At 35.6% G+C, this 18,291-nt stretch overlaps 1 protein-coding gene across 1 annotated transcript in view; it reads left to right on the top strand.

The window, feature by feature from the left end:
- The window catches only part of LOC148945197 (uncharacterized), a 350,765-nt gene that overhangs the window by 92,565 nt on the left and 239,909 nt on the right, over positions 1 to 18,291 (top strand). The window lies entirely within an intron of this gene.

The raw sequence follows: 18,291 nt of genomic DNA, 5'->3' as shown, positions 1-18,291 counted from the left end.
ATTCAAGATGCATATAGTTTCACTACAAACAAGAGTTTGGATACTGCTCCCTTCCTTAACTGTAAATAAAAACTGAAAGCCTACTGTGTCATTGGCACTTAACTGAAAATGATTTATATTACAAATATTTTCTTTTCCAGTTCTTACAGCATTGAAAATAAAAATAAAATTACTGTGAAATAAATTCTTGAACTGAGGGATCTTTCAACATTTCATATCATTATAAATCAATTATTCAATCTGATGTTGTTTATACTTTCCAAGACTGTTCAAGAGACATATAGTTTTCAGTAAAGCACCAATGATGCAGTAGGTTTTAGACTTTTACAGTGAGAGAAAGAGATGATACCCAAACTCTTGTTTGTAGTGATTTTTCTTTGTTTCAAGCTTGATTTGCATATTCAATTTATGTTTCACTCATTTTAAGATTTATTTACTCATTTACATTAGTATCTATTGTATGTTTGTTTGCATTGATTGTTTGGAAAAAGGTATCTAGGTTAGGTTATATATTTAATGTATGGTATGTTTTGCCTCCCCCCTAATGTGCAAATATATAGCCCAAATTTGTTTCTAAACTATTATATATTCATCCCATTTTATTTTATTTCATTAGCATCAACCAAACTAGCACTATATAAAAGAGTCTGTTTAGTAAAAGAGTAGGGTGAACCAGGGTAATTCCAGACACTTCGACCTTTTTTTTGGATTCAAAAAATTCCTACTACCAACAGACTTAGAATCTAGTCATAAAATTAGATTTGTATGAAAGTTTAGACTGTTAGCTTTCATACAAGAGCTAGAAACTTCCAAAATTCAAACTATAAAGGGGGTTGGTGACCTGATTTGAAATTTTCCCACGGTGTCTGGAATTAGCCACCAAAAAATGGGTAATTCCGAACGAGGTCAATATCTTTGTACCTGAAGGAGTAAAAAATCTTAGCTTTGGTTGGTGGTATAAGCACCCCAGAATCAATGTTTCTTCCAAATTTCATGCGTGTATATTCCGAACTAGCGGAGTTATTCAGCTTTGCAGTTGTGATTTTGTTTTTCTGAAAATCAAATCTCGTTTTTACAATGTGTCAAACCATGGATTCTCACGATAATTTGATAATAAAGTGATTATACCACCACGAGCCAGCATTTTCTGAAGGACTGGGGGACCTGAAGGCCTAGGCCCTCATCTCCTGCAACTACAGAATCCATCTGCTAACGTCATTTAAATTCTTATATTAAAAATAAGTTAAAAATTAAACACACGACGACTTGAAATACTGATAACAGCAAGTTTAAAACCAAAACACATAAGACCTCGGTGATCACTTCTTTTTTCCATTTCTTTTCTTCATTTCCTTGTGGCATTTCACCATTTTGCGATGCTCGCTTATAGTGAGAGTCCAGTGCCTTTCAGAGCTAGGGGCCCTCCCAAGATAAATTCTTCTGCAACGTCTGTGATGTCATTGTTCTTGGGCCAGCTAAACTTGTACATCGCTGCTGAGTCGAGCTTTAGGAACTTCATCCTAACGACCCCTTCATCAACAAATTCCACAATTCTGCCAAAATAAGGTGAGTCGTCGTAATACACAGCATAATAATGGTCAAGCTTCGTTTCGATCTTTTTCTTGCTAGGGCCAGGCTGATCGAGGTAATCAAGAACACACGTCTCTTCAAGAGAAATGTCATCATCAGTGTAAGCGTACGGTATCTCGGACTCGCTTTCGGTTTCACAAAAGGGAACTGGGAAAAGGAAACATTGCTAGAAACTCGAGAATCTCTAATAGAACACAGTTCCAGGAGGCAGAGGTCAAAATTCAATGAAAAGGAATTGATTGCATCACGTTTTCCTATGTCCGAAAATACCCCTCAGTGTCCGGAATTATGCCTCACCATCTGTCCGGAATTACCCTGTTTGGGGTCAGAAAATGGGTAATTCCGGACACCTAACCTACGACTAAACCGTTAGAGATAAAAATCTGCAAAAAATCACACTATTGCCCTAATTAAAACCCTTTTGAATGGTAAAACAACAAAATCCGTAAGTTACACCGTTCACCAGCAAATGCAAAAAAACTGACACCATACGTACTTTTTCATCAAAGTTTCTCTGACCGACTCCGGTTCAAGACTGACTGTATCCCCCACGTGCTAGCTGTTGTCAATCGGATATAGTGAGTCATAAACTAGAGTCTTGGTGATAAACACTACCTCTGTGATTTTTTCAAAAGAAATTTAACGAGGGGCTAGCAAGATAAAGGGGGGTGTCCGGAATTACCCACTTTCCGGAATTACCCTGGTTCACCCTACCAATGCAAGTTTATTGGATCAACCTATTTTGTTCCCGCTTCCTACAAAAAATCCTGGATCATTCCTTGATTTAGCTAGGATGAAAGTGAAAACATCATTTGATGCCTTTTTTATGCTCTTTTATAATTCAATAATTGCTTATGGGGCTAATTGCAACTTGAGCCCTTAAAGGGGCCCCAAAGGTGTCTCATTTTTGTAACCACACAAAGAAGTTATCAACACTAGTTAAGTTATTGAAAAGTGGTTAAAAACCTATCACTAGTTTATAAAAGAAGTTGTTCAAGAATAATATATTCCAAAAATACTTATTTATAGCAATTCAAGGTAAATTTCTAGGTGGCCCTATAATTTAGCTACGATGAAAGTGAAAACATTATTTGATGTGTTTTTTATGCTCTTTCATAATTCATGTAAAATACCTTTGGGGTCCCTTTAAGAGCTCAAGATGAAATTAGCCCAAAAATGAATATTGATTTAAAAGAGCATAAAAAAGGGGTATTTGTTTAGCCTTGTGTCACCTGATAAGGAGACATGCTAAGAAAACAATTCTTACTTTAAAATATGCATAATGATCATAGTTCTTATATTATCCAATGGAAGAACCTTTATCATCAAGTCTTTCCTCTAAAATTCCTTCTTTTTCCAGCTTAAAAGGAAATGTTTCCCAAACCCATGCTGCTGAGATTCACTGCTTAAGTCCTTTTAAATTGCCGCCTAATAAGTTGCTTTATAGATAGCGTTCATGCCAGTCTTTTTAATACTTTCTTTTTAAAGAGCAGTGGTGAAGGGCAAATATCAAAATATGAAGGCTAAAGACTGGCATGAATAACCTACTATCTATAAAAGAACTTATTGGGCGGCAATTTAAAAAGACTTAAGCATTGAATCTCAGCACCATGGGTTTTGGAACTGATGCTGCTGATGCATGGGTTTTATTTTAATCTAGAAAAAGAAGGATTTTTAGAGGAAAGACTTGATGATAAAGGTTCTCCCGTTGGATAATATAAGAACTAGGATCATTATACATATTTTAAAGTAAGAATTGTTTTCTTAAAATGTCTTCTGATCAGGGGACACAAGGCTAAACAAATACCAAAAAAGGCATCAAATGACATTTTTGCTTTCATCTTAGCTAAATTACATGGCCCACTAGAAATTTACTTGAACTTTACCCTAACCCCTTTATATACCAATTCAAGGTAAATATTTGCACACCAGGGGGCAGGGCATCCCAAGACTCATTTCATTGGGGGGGGGGGGCAATCTTCATAAATTTTAACAAATCACTACCTGATTTACTACAAATTTTCTGCAAAATATCAAGAACTTTGCAAAATTTTGAAAAATATCTGCCAAAATTTTGTCTTCAGCAAAAATTTTACCAAATGCCAAACCAATGGAGGGGCAGCACACCTCTCCCCACCCCCTCAGGATGCCCCAGTCAGGGGGAGGTAAAGTTCAAACTTACCACTATAGTCGGAATTGAATCCTGAATCCAAAGTTTAAATTCATTCGCATCAGAAATGAGCTTCCCCCCTTTAATGTGCAAATATATACCATGAATTGGCATATAGGGTCGGGGGTAAAGTTCCTTTCCAACACAAATGAATGTAATAGCCTATTTGGAGTCAGGATGCAATGCTGACAATAGAGATAAGTTTGTTTCTTATCTCTAAGTGACATTTACTGTCAAGAAAGGTCCGAAATCCTGCTGCGGCTGCTGCACATTAAGTTCTAATTTCTTAAGCCAAGTCAAGTCAAGATGGGAAAGGGAGTACCTGATAGGTTTCCTTCTATTTTGAATTCAATTTAGATCTGTGGAAGGATCTTGTAGGTGATCTAGGCTAAGTTTTTCTTTCAAAAAAATGGAATAGGCCCAGCCTATTTATTTCTATGTAGCCTATCTAGGTCAGGTTCAAATGCTAATGAAAAAGTTAACAGTGGTTTTTATATTATCAGAATATTCTGGTATTTAAGAAACAAACTTATCTCTATAGTCAGCATTGCATCCTGACTCCAAATAGGCTATTACATTCATTTGTGTTGGAAAGGAACTTTACCCCCACCCCTATATGCCAATTCATGGTATATATTTGCACATTAGAGGGGGAAGCTCATTTCTGATGCAAATGAATTTAAACTTTGGATTCAGGATTCAATTCTGACTATAGGGGTAAGTTTGAACTTTACCTCCCCCCTGACTGGGGCATCCTGAGGGGGGTGGGGAGAGGTTTGCTGCCCCTCCATTGCTTTGGCATTTGGTAAAATTTTTGCTGAAGACAAAATTTTGGCAGATATTTTTCAAAATTTTTCAAGATTTCTGCAGAAAATTTGTTGTAAATCAGGTAGTGATTTGCCAAAATTTATGAAGATTGCCCCCCCTCCCCAATGAAATGAGTCTTGGGACGCCCTGCCCCCTGGTGTGCAAATATTTACCTTGAATTGGTATATAAAGGGGTTAGGGTAAAGTTCAAGTAAATTTCTAGTGGGCCATGTAATTTAGCTAAGATGAAAGCAAAAATGTCATTTGATGCCTTTTTTGGTATTTGTTTAGCCTTGTGTCACCTGATAAGGAGACATGTTATGAAAACAAACTTACTTTAAAATATGTATAATGATCCTAGTTCTTATATTATCCAACAGGAGAACCTTTATCATCAAGTCTTTCCTCTAAAAATTCTTCTTTTTCCAGCTTAAAATAAAACCCATGCATCAGCAGCATCAGTTCCAACACCCATGGTGCTGAGATTTAATGCTTAAGTCTTTTTAAATTGCTGCCTAATAAGTTCTTTTATAGATAGTAGGCTATTCATGCTAGTCTTTAGCATTCATATTTTGATATTTGCCCTTCACCACTGCTATTTAAAAAAAAAGTTTTAAAAAGACTGGCATAAATGCTATCTAAAAAACAATTTATTAGGCGGCAATTTAAAAAGACTTAAGCATTGAATCTCAGCAGCATGGGTTTTAGAAACATTTCCTTTTAAGCTGGAAAAAGGATTTTTATAGGAAAGACTTGATGATTAAGGTTCTCCCGTTGGATAATATAAGAACTAGGATCATTATACATATTTTAAAGTAAGAATTGTTTTCTTAACATGTCTCCTTATCAGGTGTCACAAGGCTAAACAATTACCCCTTTTTTATGCTCTTTTAAATCAATATTCATTTTTGGGCTAATTTCATCTTGAGCTCTTAAAGGGACCCCAAAGGTATTTTATATGAATTATGAAAGAGCATAGAAAACACATCAAATGATGTTTTCACTTTCATCCTAGCTAAATTATAGGGCCACCTAGAAATTTACCTTGAATTGCTATAAATAAGTATTTTTGGAATATATTACTCTTGAACAACTTCTTTTATAAACTATTGATAGGTTTTCAACCACTATTCAATAACTTAATTAGTTTTGATAATTTTTCTTTGTGGTTACAAAAATTAAAGACTTGTGGGGCCTCTTTAAGGGTTCAAAGTACAATTAGCCCCAGAAGCAATTATCGAATTATGAAAGAGCATAAAAAAGGCATCAAATGATGTTTCCACTTTCATCTAGCTAAATCAAGGAATGATCCAGGATTTTTTGTAGGAAGCGGGAACAAAATAGGTTGATCCAATAAACTTGCATTGGTACTCTTTTACTAAACAGACTCTTTTATATAGTGCTAGTTTGGTTGATGCTAATGAAATAAAACAAAATGGGATGAATATATAATAGTTTAGAAACAAATTTGGGCTATATATTTGCACATTAGGGGGGAGGCAAAGCATACCATACATTAAATATATAACCTAACCTTGATACCTTTTTCCAAACAATGCAAACAAACATACAATAGATACTAATGTAAATGAGTAAATAAATCTTAAAATAAGTGAAACATAAATTGAATATGCAAATCAAGCTTGAAACAAGGAAAAATCACTACAAACAAAAGTTTTGGTATCATCTCCTTCTCTGACTGTAAAAGTCTAAAACCTACTGCGTCATTGGCGCTTTACTGAAAACTATATGTGTCTTGAATAGTCTTGGAAAGCACAAACAACATCAAATTTTATATTTGGTATATGATGATATTAAGTGTTAAAAGATTCATCCGTTCAGGAATTTATTTTACTATCATTGTATTTCTATTTTCAAATCTGTAAAAGCTGAAAAAAAAATATTTGCAATATAACTCGTTTTCAGTTAAGCCCCAATGACGCAGTAGGCTTTCAGTTTTTATTTACAGTTAAGGAAGGGAGCAGTATCCAAACTCTTGTTTGTAGTGAAACTATATGCATCTTGAATTGCTGTAGAAAGAACTAATAAATTAAACTGAAAAATTGTTGCATAGTAATATTAATTCTTGAAGGCTCATCAGTTCAAAATTTTACTATAATTTTAATGTTTATTTTCAATATTAAGTACAAAAGAAAATATTTGTACTAAAATTGGTTTTCAGTAAAGTACCAATGATGCAATAGGTTTTAGACTTTTACAGTGAGAAAAGGAGGTGATAGCCAAACTCTTGTTTGTAGAGATTTTTGTTTGTTTCAAGCTTGATTTGCATATTCAATTTAAGTTTCACTTGTTTTAAGATTTATTTACTCATTTGTATTAATATCTTTTGCAAGGCTGTATCCAGGGGGGGTTGGTTACCCGGTTTGAACCCCCCCCCCCAAAAAAAAAATTGACTTTGTTGAAAACAAGTTGAAAATTAGTAAAACCTAGGTAAAAATCAGTAAAATTAGTTGAAAACTGAGTCAAAAATTAGTAACCCCCCCCCAAAAAAAAATTCAAAAATTGTTATCCCCCCCCCCATGAAAAAAATCTGTTTCATTTATGCTTCAATAGTAAAATATTTTTTTTTTTAAGCTTGATTTCCATATTTAATCAAAGCATTACTTGCTTTAAGATCTATATATTCATTTATATTATTACCGTACTTGTTGTATGTTTTTTGCTATGATTGTTTATTTAATTTCTGTTTGTTTTGGATTTCATTTATTCTTTAATTGTAATTTTGGTTATTTTGAGTTTGAATTTCAACAGGTATTTGTATCTGCTGAGCTGAAGTTTAAAATGACTTTTACTTTTCTTTGAAAAACTTATTTTTTGGAAGTTTTTTTTAGTTAATTTTAGTTTGTGTTTCATTGCTAAAAGTTTCAAGTTTTTAAAAATTCTTTTCAATCAAACTCTTTTTCAAAATCAAACTCTTTTAAAAATCAAATGTTCATCAGAGTATCAAAACTGGTATCAAAGTAACATTATCATAGGCAGGAAAAAGAAGGCGTGGGGGGGGGGGGGCTAGTTGCCTTTGGATCTCTTTTGACTATTAAAAAGTGAACTCGAACTTTGAATTTCCAATCAAAGGAGCCCTCTCTGAAGTTTATACAAGCATCACTTTCATATAAGAACCAAATATTCCCCCAGGGCATAACTTAAAATACCTGCCATTTGGCCCTGGGGGGCTGTGCTGACCCTGGAGTTTTCGTTATATCGTCTTTGAACCATTTTAAAAAAATGGCTATCTCAAAGTTCTTATCAGATAGGTTTGAGAAAAAAAGGGCATAGAGGGGGGGGGTTACCCTTTGATATCTTTTGACCTCAAAAAGTGAACTAGAACTTTCAATTTCCAATAAAATGAGTCCTCTTTGAAGTTTATACAAGCATCCCTTCCATTAGAACCTTATATGCCCCCAGGGTATAACTTAAAACGCCTGTCCCCGGGCCCTGGGGGGTTGTGTCAACATCTGAGTTTTGTTATCTGACATTTTAACTATTTTAACGAAATGACTATCATCAAAATTTTTATCTGATGCAATGGCTACCTCAAATTTTCTATCAGATATATTTGTGGAAAAAGGGCTTGGGAGGGGGGGCCGGTGCCCTCCGATCACCTTTGATTCTTAAAAAGGGCATTAGAACTCATGATTTCCAATCAAATGAGCTCCCTTTGAAGTTTGTATGACGACCCCTTCTATGTGAAATCTTCTGGGAAAAAGTAAATGGAGTGTGGGGGGAGGCTGGCTGACCTCTGATCAATTTTTACTCATGCAAAGGGAATTACAACTTTCAATTTCCAATCAAATGAGCCCTCTATGAAGCTTATACAAGCATCCCTTCAAAAACAGCCATATATGCCCCCAAGGCATAACTTACAATGCCTACCCCCAGGCCCTGGGGGCTGTGTCAACACTGGTGTTTTTGATATCTGAACTTTGTAGTATTTTTAACAAAATGTCTATCTCAAAATTTTTATCTGATGCATTTAGGCTGTGGAGGAGAGGGGGGCTTTTGCCCTCCAAACTCTTTTGACTCTTAAAAAGTGAACAAGAACTTTCAATTTCCATTCAAATGAACCCTCTCTGAAGTTTATACAAGTATCCCATCCATAAAAACGATATTTTCCCCCATAGCATTACTTACAATGCCTGCCTCTGGGCCATGGGGGGTTGTATCAACACAGGACTTTTTCTTGTCTGACCTTTGAATTATTTTTAATGAAATGGCTATTTAAAAAATGTTATTGGATAGTCTTGGGGAAAAAAGGGTGTATGTGTGTGGGGGGGGGCAGTTGCCCTTGGATATCTTTTGACCCTTAAAAAGTAAACTAGAACTTTCAATTTCAATCAAATGAGCCCTCTTTGAAGTTTATACAAGCATCCCTTTCATGAAAATCATATTCACCTCCAAGACAACACTTACAATGCCTATCTCCCAGGCCCTGGGGGCTGTGTTGAAACCGGAGTTTTTGTTATCTAATTTTGAACAATTTTAAAAAGAATTGGCTATCTAATAATTTGTAGGGGATGGGTTTGGGGAAAATGGGCGTGGGGGGCTAGTTCTCTTAAATATCTTGACTCTTAAAACGTGAACGAGAACTTTCAATTTCCAATCAAATGAGCCGAGCCCTCTATGAAGTTTATACAAGCATCCCTTTCATAAGAACCATACATGCCTTTTGGGCATAACTTAGAACGCCTTCCCCCAGGCCCTGGGGGGTGTATTCACTCCAGCGTTTTTCTTCTCTGACCTTTTAACTATTTTTTTTAACAAAATGTATCTCAAAATATTCATCAGATAGGTTTGGAAAAAGAAGGCTTGGGGGGGGGAGGGTGCCAGTCGCCCTCGGATCTCTTTTGACTATTAAAAAGCGAACTCGAACTTTCAATTTCCAATCAAATGAGCCCTCTCTGAAGTTTATACAAGCATCCTTTTCATAAGAACCATATATGCACCACAGCATAACTTATAGCGTCTGCCTCTGGGCCCTGGGGGGTTGTGTCGACACCTGAGTTTTTGTTATCAGACTTTTGAACAATTTTTAACTCAATGGTTATCTCAAAATTTTTATCAGATGCATTCGGGAAAAGGGACGTGGGGGAGGGGCTAGCTGCCCTCCAATCTCTTTTAACTCTCAAAAACTGAACTAGAACTTTCAATTTCCAAACAAATGAATCCTCTCTGAAGTTTTTACTAGCATCCTTTCCATAAGAACCATATATTCTCCCAGGGCATAACTTACAATGCCTTCCTTCTGGCCCTGGGGGCTATGTCGACCCGGGAGTTTTCGTTATATGGTCTTCAAACTATTAAAAAAAATGGCTATCTCAAAATTTTTATAGGATGATTTTGGGAAAAAGGGCGTTTGAGGGGGGGCTGGTGACCCTGTGATATCTTTTGATGTTAAAAAGTGAACTAGAACGTTCAATTTCCAATCAAATGAGCCCTCTCTGAAGTTTATAATAGTATTCCTTCCATAAGAACTATATATGCCCCCAGGGTGTAATTTGTAACCCTTGCCCTGAAGACCGTGGGGGAGTATCCTGCTCAAAGATATAATTTTCAGAACTTTAAACTACATTAAACAATGGCTATCTCAGAATTTTGATTGGATGTGTTTGAGGAAATGGTGAGCATGGAAGGGGTGTTAGTTGCCTTCCAAACACTTTTGACTATTAAAAAGGGCACTAGCCATTTCAATTTCCAATTAAATGGACCTTTTTTGAAGTTTCTACGACAACACTTTCTACAAAAAAAATATGTGACCCCCGGGCATAACTTACACACCTGGCCCTGAGGGTTGGGGGGGGGGTTGTCATCTTCAAAGACCTAATTTCCAGAACTTTAAACTACACTGAACAAAATGGCTGTCTCAAAATTTTGATTGGATGTGTTTGGGGAAAAGGCAGGCGTGAGAGGGGGATAAGTTGCCCTCCAATCACTTTCAACTATTAAAAAGGGCACTAGCTCTTTGAATTTCCAATCGAATGAGCCCTTTTTGAAGTTTCTACGACAAAGTTTTCTATAAAAAGCTTATATGCCCCCTGGGCATAACTTACAACCATTGCTCTGAGGGCTGTGGGGGAAGTGTCCTCCTCAAAACATGATTTCTATCTGGAAGTCAACTATGTTGAACAAAATGGCTATCTCTAAATTTTGATTGAATGTGTTTGTGGAAATGGTGGACATGGAAGGAATGTTAGTTGCCTTCCAATCACTTTTGACCCTTAAAAAGGGCACTAGAACTCCCGATTTCCTATCGAATGAGCCCCTTTGAAGTTTATATGACGACCCTTCCATATGAAGTGCCTCTGGTAAAAAAAAGTAATAATAATAAAACATTGGAGCCGTATGGCCTTTACTGTAGGCAACGCGGCTATAGCGTTGCCTTTGATTTCTCAGGGGAAGCTCTAGTTGAGGGGCTTCTTGCCATCTTGTTAGGTGAATAAAACTTTCAGGAATTTGTCCAGAACCTAAAATATACCCCATGAAGTTGTTAACAAGCAACTAAGCTATCTCTAGCCTACTCTTTCATTAGGATAATACCTGTAGCCTAGTAATAGGACATTGCCTTATCTCTGACAGTTTTTTTGTAAAGAGTAGGCTGTTCTAAAATGTGGTTCTATCTTGGGGTAAATTCTAGTTTAGCTACTTTTTGCTATCTTGGAAAGAGGTTAGGTTAGGAAAAGAAAATTCTCAGGGATGGCTCTACAAAACTAAGTATACCCTGGGAAGGTACTTTGAAGTACCTTCTACTCCTCCCCCTAGAGGGCAGTGACCATTGATGACCTTTAAAAATCTTTGGGTACTTATGTATATACAAGAAACACTTGAGAATTTGGATTGCGAAAATCAGATAAGACAATAACCAGTTAGTTTGCAATGCATATCAATAGAATATAATGTCTCACCATGGATGCTCAAGTTAAGATTTGGGATTTGCCAAGGATCAAAGGATAGGCAATTATATTTTTCCAGGATAAGGGGTTGTTGCCCAAAACAAAAGAGTTTGTCAATGGACACACCTTGACTGTATTCTTACAAGAAGTAACATCTTTGGAAGTATTACCTAACCTTCATTAGTATTAACCAAACTCCACTTCTTGAGTTTTTCTTGTATAATACATAAGTACCAATCCTTGTGTTATAAAAGTGAAACCTTGCAAAACAGATCTTCTGGTTAAATAAAGTTCATAAAAACTGTATTCAGCTTCACAACTTTGCTCAATTCGAATTTATGAGGTTTCAAAGCTCTGCAAATACATTTCCTAAATTTAGAAAAAAAATACTGATATGGCTTAAAATTCTGGTAAAATAACAGTAATTGCATTCTCAGAACTAAAACCAGAAAAGAAGAAATTGATAAATGCAAATTAAGGTAGTATGTTGTTTTTTCAAAATTTCAATAGGTCAAGTAGGCAAAAATGTAAGACTTAGAAATCAGAAGAGGGATAACATGGAAGCTTCGCAATACCTTCCCAGAGTAATTTTTTTTGGCCTTGGATTCATTACTGAAAGTTTCATTTTTCTAACCTAACCCCTTGCAAAGATAGCAAACAGTAGCTAAACTAGAATTTTACCCAATCTCAGTTTCTTGGACTATAATTAAAGACTAGTTAAGATGGTTAGGACATAATTTGTTGATGAAGGATGACAGATTGCGAAGGATCATCCTTTTTAGCCATCCATCAAGGGCAAAAAAAATAACAGGTTGACCCCAAATAGTGTAGGAAGCAGTTATAAGAGGGAAGTAAATCAGAACTTCTTAGGAGGCTAAAGAGGAAAGCTTTAAATAGATTAGGATAGAGAAGGAGCATGCACAGTTGTGTTGGCCTCAGGTGGCCTGGTGCTGCTGTGAACTGTTAGTAGTAGTACCAGAGCTGGCTATCAATTGGGACTAGGCCACTTAAGATTGGTTGTCTACAATCTAAGAAAACTCTTTTTTAATATTTGAATTTAAACAAAAGTTACCCTTACATCCTAACCTATTTAAATATAATTATTCTGCTTCACAGCAATTGATTCAGAATAAAATCTATCCATAATAGATTCTGTCAATGATTTAGGTTCTATCACCTTAATCCATTTGAGAGCTTTAAGGGCCTCCAGACCTGTAGGGCTCTTGAGTCAATGACTCAGTTGAACCTCCACTGCCTCTTCTTCCACTCCTTATCAAGTTGATGTCTGAAAGACTGGATGGAAGGAGTGCTGACAGTAGAGTCCTTCAATTCATTCCAGTGGTTAATTACTCTTCTTGAAATACATTTGACAGATTCTTGATCTTGAGCTTAATTTAGGTAGCTTCTTTGAATGTCCTCTTATGAGATGATGGCTGGTACTGTGGTTGCCCTTGAAGATGGTAGAGTTTCCCTTTTGGAGTTTATAAGTCAACATTGTGTCACTACACATGAATCTATAGACAAGGGTAGGTAGCTTGAGCTGTTTCTCATATGAAGCTAATTTTAGGCTTTTCATGCACTTCATTGCTTGCCTTTGGACATTTTCAATGAGCCTAACATCTTACTGGTAAGAAGGACCAGCCTGGTACTTGCCAAAATCAAGATGGAGCCTAACAAGAGCCTTAAAAAGTTTTATGAATATTGTTGCCTCTTGGCCACTGATGGTCCTTTTTAATAGGCCAAGGATGGAGTTTGCTTGGAGACAACATGCTGGACATGGCTGTGGAACCTCAACCCCTCATCAATGATCAAACCAAGGTCCCAAGGTTCTTCTTCTCTTTTCACTAGATGGTCCCTTAAATTATTGATTAGATTTAAAATTAAATAGTTAACCATTTGGTTATTAGGTTAAACGTGCAAAGTACAGTATTTGCTTGCATTGAAATGGAGAAGCCATCCTTAAGTACAATTCTGTAGCCTGTCTAGATTTTGTTGGACTTTATATGGGTTAGCAATGCCAAAATGTTTGGAATCATCAGCAAACAAACGTATATTGTGATTCACATAGTTTGAAATATCATTTATATACAGCAGGAAAAGGTTTGGGCCTAATACAGTTCCCTGCAGTACTCCAAGCAGATAATTTTGAGTGCATTCGACTATGGGGCCCTTTATCAAAGGCCTTAACAGAGTCTAGCAGCAGTAGGTCAACTGGATATCCTTAGTCAATCAGGATTGTAATTATATTGTATGATTCCAACAAGCTTGTTTTGATTAATTTTCATGACTGGAATCCATGCTGCTTGGGTTACAAGATTTTGTTTGTGGTTAAATGTTCAAGAAATGAATCATTAACTGTGCATTCAAGCATCTTAACTACACCTGAGGTCATACTGGTAGGTTGATAATTTTCAGACTTAGTGCGGCCACCTTTTTTTTTGAATACTAGAGCTATGTTGGCTACTTTCCAGTCTACTGGGAGCTCTCTAGTGATAAGTGATGTCTGGAAGATTCTTGTGAGGAGATCTGTAATCACTTGTGCAATTTATTTTAGTAGCCTAGGATGTATATTATCAGGTCTTGGTGACTTGTTACCATTCAATTTTTTTAGCCATTTAAGGACATATGTAAATGATACTGTGGTACTTTCCATTGGGGCTTGCAAGGCCTGTGTCAAGTTTTCAAGTTTGTTTTGGCTATTACAATACTTCTCTCTGTAATCAGGTGGTTGGTGCTGTTTATATTTCTTCCAATATCTGGTTTTATGGTTGATTTTCCTCTTAATCTCTCTTGTCATTTCTGGGAGTGTTTTTGGTTTTGGGACAAGTTTACTTGAAAGTGCAATAACTTGCTTTATTTATTAGTAATTCCTTGAAGTGTTGCCATTGCTGTTCTAGAGAGGCTGTTCTAGATAAGGCTGTTAGTTAGGCTAGATAAGGCTAGTTGTTAGGCTGTTCTAGATAAGACGTCATCCCATGTAACACTGCCAAGATCCATTTGAATCTTCTTATAATTAATGCAGGTCTTCTTGATGTAGCAACTTGTTGTTCTGAGGAATGTTGTTCTGCTATGTATGGCAACATAGTCACTCTTCCCAAATTGGGGTATGTATGAAGTAGATAAAAGAGCTTCTGGTCTCTGGAGAAATACCAAGTTGAGAAGGCTTGGTTACTGACCATCTCTAAAGCACGTTGGCTGGTTGACAATTTGGTGGAGAAGAACATCATGAATAATGTCAATTTTTGGGCTTTTAGGACCAAAAGAGACATAGGGAAACTGGTCTTTCCAGGTTATGTCAGGCAGGTTGAAGTCACCTGCAATTATTAGGTTCCCATGGTAGGTGTCTGTAATCTTGCAGATGAGCTGTGTTAGTATCCTACCTGTTTCCTTTGGTGATGGCGAAGATGGACTTCTGTATACACAGCCAATTCTGACAGGAGGATGGCTTTTATTCTCAGTAACTGAAATATTGAAGAAAATGGTTTCAGCATAGGGGCGTCCAGTGGAGTAGCTAATTGGGGTGACGGTGTAAGATGTTTTGACCAGTGCCAGTGTTTCCCAGAAGCAATAACTGAATGACAAGTTGGATACTGTATGACAGCCTTGGAAACTGACATGTGAATTTAGAAGCTTGTTTCTTGAATTCTTGGGACATACCTCAGTAAGAAGTATTACATTATAATCATTTGCATATACCAAAGATGTTCAGCTCATTAATTTTGTTTGGTAGTTGGTCAACGTTTGCTATAAGAGCTGAGAAATCTTGATATAATGGCTGCTTTCTTTGGTTGTTTCTACCAAAGTTTCTTAACTATGTTTTATGTTAAGATCCATGTCCAAGATTGGGCCGCATTTCCCAAATTTAGACCCAAACTTAATGTGTGTGTCCATGATTAGGCTCTACTGTTGACTATCAGTGTACCGTATTCAAAGTTTTTAGTGTTGTATACAATTAAATTATTTAAGCTGATTGCATACTTAATAAAAAACTTTTGACCATTCCAATAGGGTAGCAATCCATATTCTAAGTGGTAGAGATTTTAACAATGATTTAACTGTTAAAGAAGTAATTAGCTGTCTGACTACTCGTTATCTTACCCTGTATTGAGGGCTTAGAAGAGTGCTTAGGTGGCAGGTCTATATCTATTTAAATTTTGACAAAAAACTTTTACCTTAATTTTGGGTTTTCAGTCCTTTTTTCATTAGCTTTAATTTTGAAAATGCAATTTCTCTTATTTCAACTGGATTTTAAGCGAAATAAACTCTAAATTCAAGATATAGTCTTCTAAATCTTTAAAACATTATAAATCAGGATTGAGCAGAGGTTTGAGGCCCAAAATACTTTCCTTGTCCTCATTTGAGCAGTGTATCTATTTCTCAAGGTTTAACTTTTATAAAATAAAGATTATAAAAGGTTATCAAATGCCAATGTTCTTTGGAGGTGGAGGGAGGTACTTAAAAAAAACTTCCAAGGGGATTATTGAGGCTCTGGATATATTCTTGAGAGTTTAGTTCTTCTTCCTCAATTGCAACTTCCAAGATAGACAAAAGCTCCTCAACTAAAATATTATCCTTTTTCAAGTCAGAATATTCAATTGAAATATGCTGTCAATTTGTTTGAAAATTGTATTTGAAGATCCCTTAATCAAGGGGGTCTTGACACGCCATAAAAATTAGATCGGGAGAACAGGCCATCCACAAATTAGCCAAAGAATTTCTTCACTTGGCTTGAAACTTCTTTCCTTAACTCTGTGGGCCAAAGGAACCTGAAATTGATTGTATTTTGGTTTTGTTGATTGAATTCTCTAATCATTTATTATCATAATCTTAAAAATTTCGGCGAGAATTCAATTCCTGTTTCCTGTTAATGTATCAAAGAATCATCCATTTTGTAGTTTTTTTTATTCTTGGACTCATTGTAATTCTCACTTGCTTCTATTGTAACTGTAAATTTATTTACGATTTGATGTGATCATCCCTGTTGCTTTTCTGCTATCTTAATATTTTGTTTTCCAGTATTTTTATTTATGATTTGCAGTGATGCTTGTTGTTGCATGTCTTCTAGCTGCAAATCTTGTTTGCACTTCATTGTCATGCATCATTACATCAGACATTTTTTCATACTTTTTGCTTCTGTTTGGGTTCATTCAAAATTGTTTTCAAGAAAAACTTATGTATACACAAATAAATACAGTTATATATCTGTTGTTCTATAGTTTCAAGTCATGGGGTGTCAAATAGGCAATTCCAGTTGAGTCAAGGAATTTTGGCATGAATTCAATTCCTCCTTCCTCTTAATACATCAAAGAATCTTTGGTTTATAGGATTTGTTTTCTTCTGGGACCTGCTGTGATTCTCAGTGTTGCTTCTCTTCTAACTGCGAATTTCATTTACAATTGAACATATTTGTTGTGATACTGGTTGTCACTTGTCTTCAAGCCACAAATCTTGTTTGTTCATCATTGCCTATGACTTTGGAATGTTCCAGTGCTTTTGCCCTCTGAATTATCTAAAGTATGCATTGGCATAATCATCATTTTATTCTTTAGTGTCAAGTAATAGGGTGGCAAATCAGCAATTTCAGTTAAATTAAGAAATTCTGTTATGAATTCAATTCCTCCTTCCTGCTTATCGTTTGAAGATGCTAAAATAACACATTCCTTATTCAATTGTGATTTTCTGAAATATCTAAATTGACAATAACATAAATATTGTGTTTGTCTCTAGTTTTAAGTCACACTATAATTTGCAACTAACCACAAATTTTGTTGTGCAAAATTTTCATTTATGTGATTTGTTTCTGTTTCTTGTTTTTGTGGGATTTTTCATGTGAGGATTCCATAGGCTAGTTTTGAAATTTTAGTTAGGTTAAAGATATTTTTTTTGAATTAAATTTGGATTTAATTATAAAAAAATTTATTTTAAAATTATATTTATTAATAGAAACAGATAAACAAATTCAGTTTTATGCCTTTTTCTTTAGCTGTTCTGAGCAGTTCGTCATCTTGTCTAATTTTGCATGCATCATAGGCAGGGCCGTCCCGAGACTCATTTCAGTGGGGGGGGGGGGGCGAACTTAGTAAATTTGACCGAATCCCTACCTGATTTATGCTGAAATTTATGCAAAATTTAACTCAAAATTTTCGCCTTCGGCGAATATTTTTACGAATGCCAAAACCATTGGAGGGGCGGCTTGCCCCTCCCCGCTTCCTCCCTCGGGACGCCTTGATTATAGGTACTAAAAACAATATGACCACTGCTGGGGGGAAGCTATGTAATTCATGCTCTTTAAATGTATATAAATATGACATCACTCATAGGAATTTTTTTCCCAAAAATAAGGCTCTAAACAATACATAAATTGATTAATAGATAAATACATACACAGGTGGTCATTGGAATATATAAGATATTATAAACAATTTTTAAGCATGATGAACAAAAATTAATTACAAGGTTTGCCAAAGACTAGAAAGATTGAATCCTACAGAAAAATTTTCTTTAAAACTTTTATTTGCCAATTTAATTGTTTTTGAAAAAATTCAAAGGATAATTTTAAGAATGCAAGAAAAACTTTTCCAGGATGATCATACCATGTTTACATGTTTAGTCTTTTAACATTTTCGTTTTTTCTATTGAGAAGCAAAAATGTTTTCTCCTTTTTTAAAGCGTTTTGAAGTAAAGGCACTTTTAATGTTTTTTTCATGTTTCTATTTTCAAAATAAAAATTTGCAATGAAATTCACATTCTGTCTAACTGAATTCTGGATTGAAGGGATTTTGCAGCTTGGTGGTGGTGTACCTGCCTACTAAGGATGTG

This window comes from Artemia sp. Qi Xiang Cuo, chromosome 13 (genome assembly GCF_049724085.1).
Source record: "Artemia sp. Qi Xiang Cuo chromosome 13, ASM4972408v1, whole genome shotgun sequence".
In the NCBI taxonomy this organism is placed as follows: domain Eukaryota; kingdom Metazoa; phylum Arthropoda; class Branchiopoda; order Anostraca; family Artemiidae; genus Artemia; species Artemia sp. Qi Xiang Cuo.
This window is presented reverse-complemented; position numbering and strand designations above follow the sequence as displayed.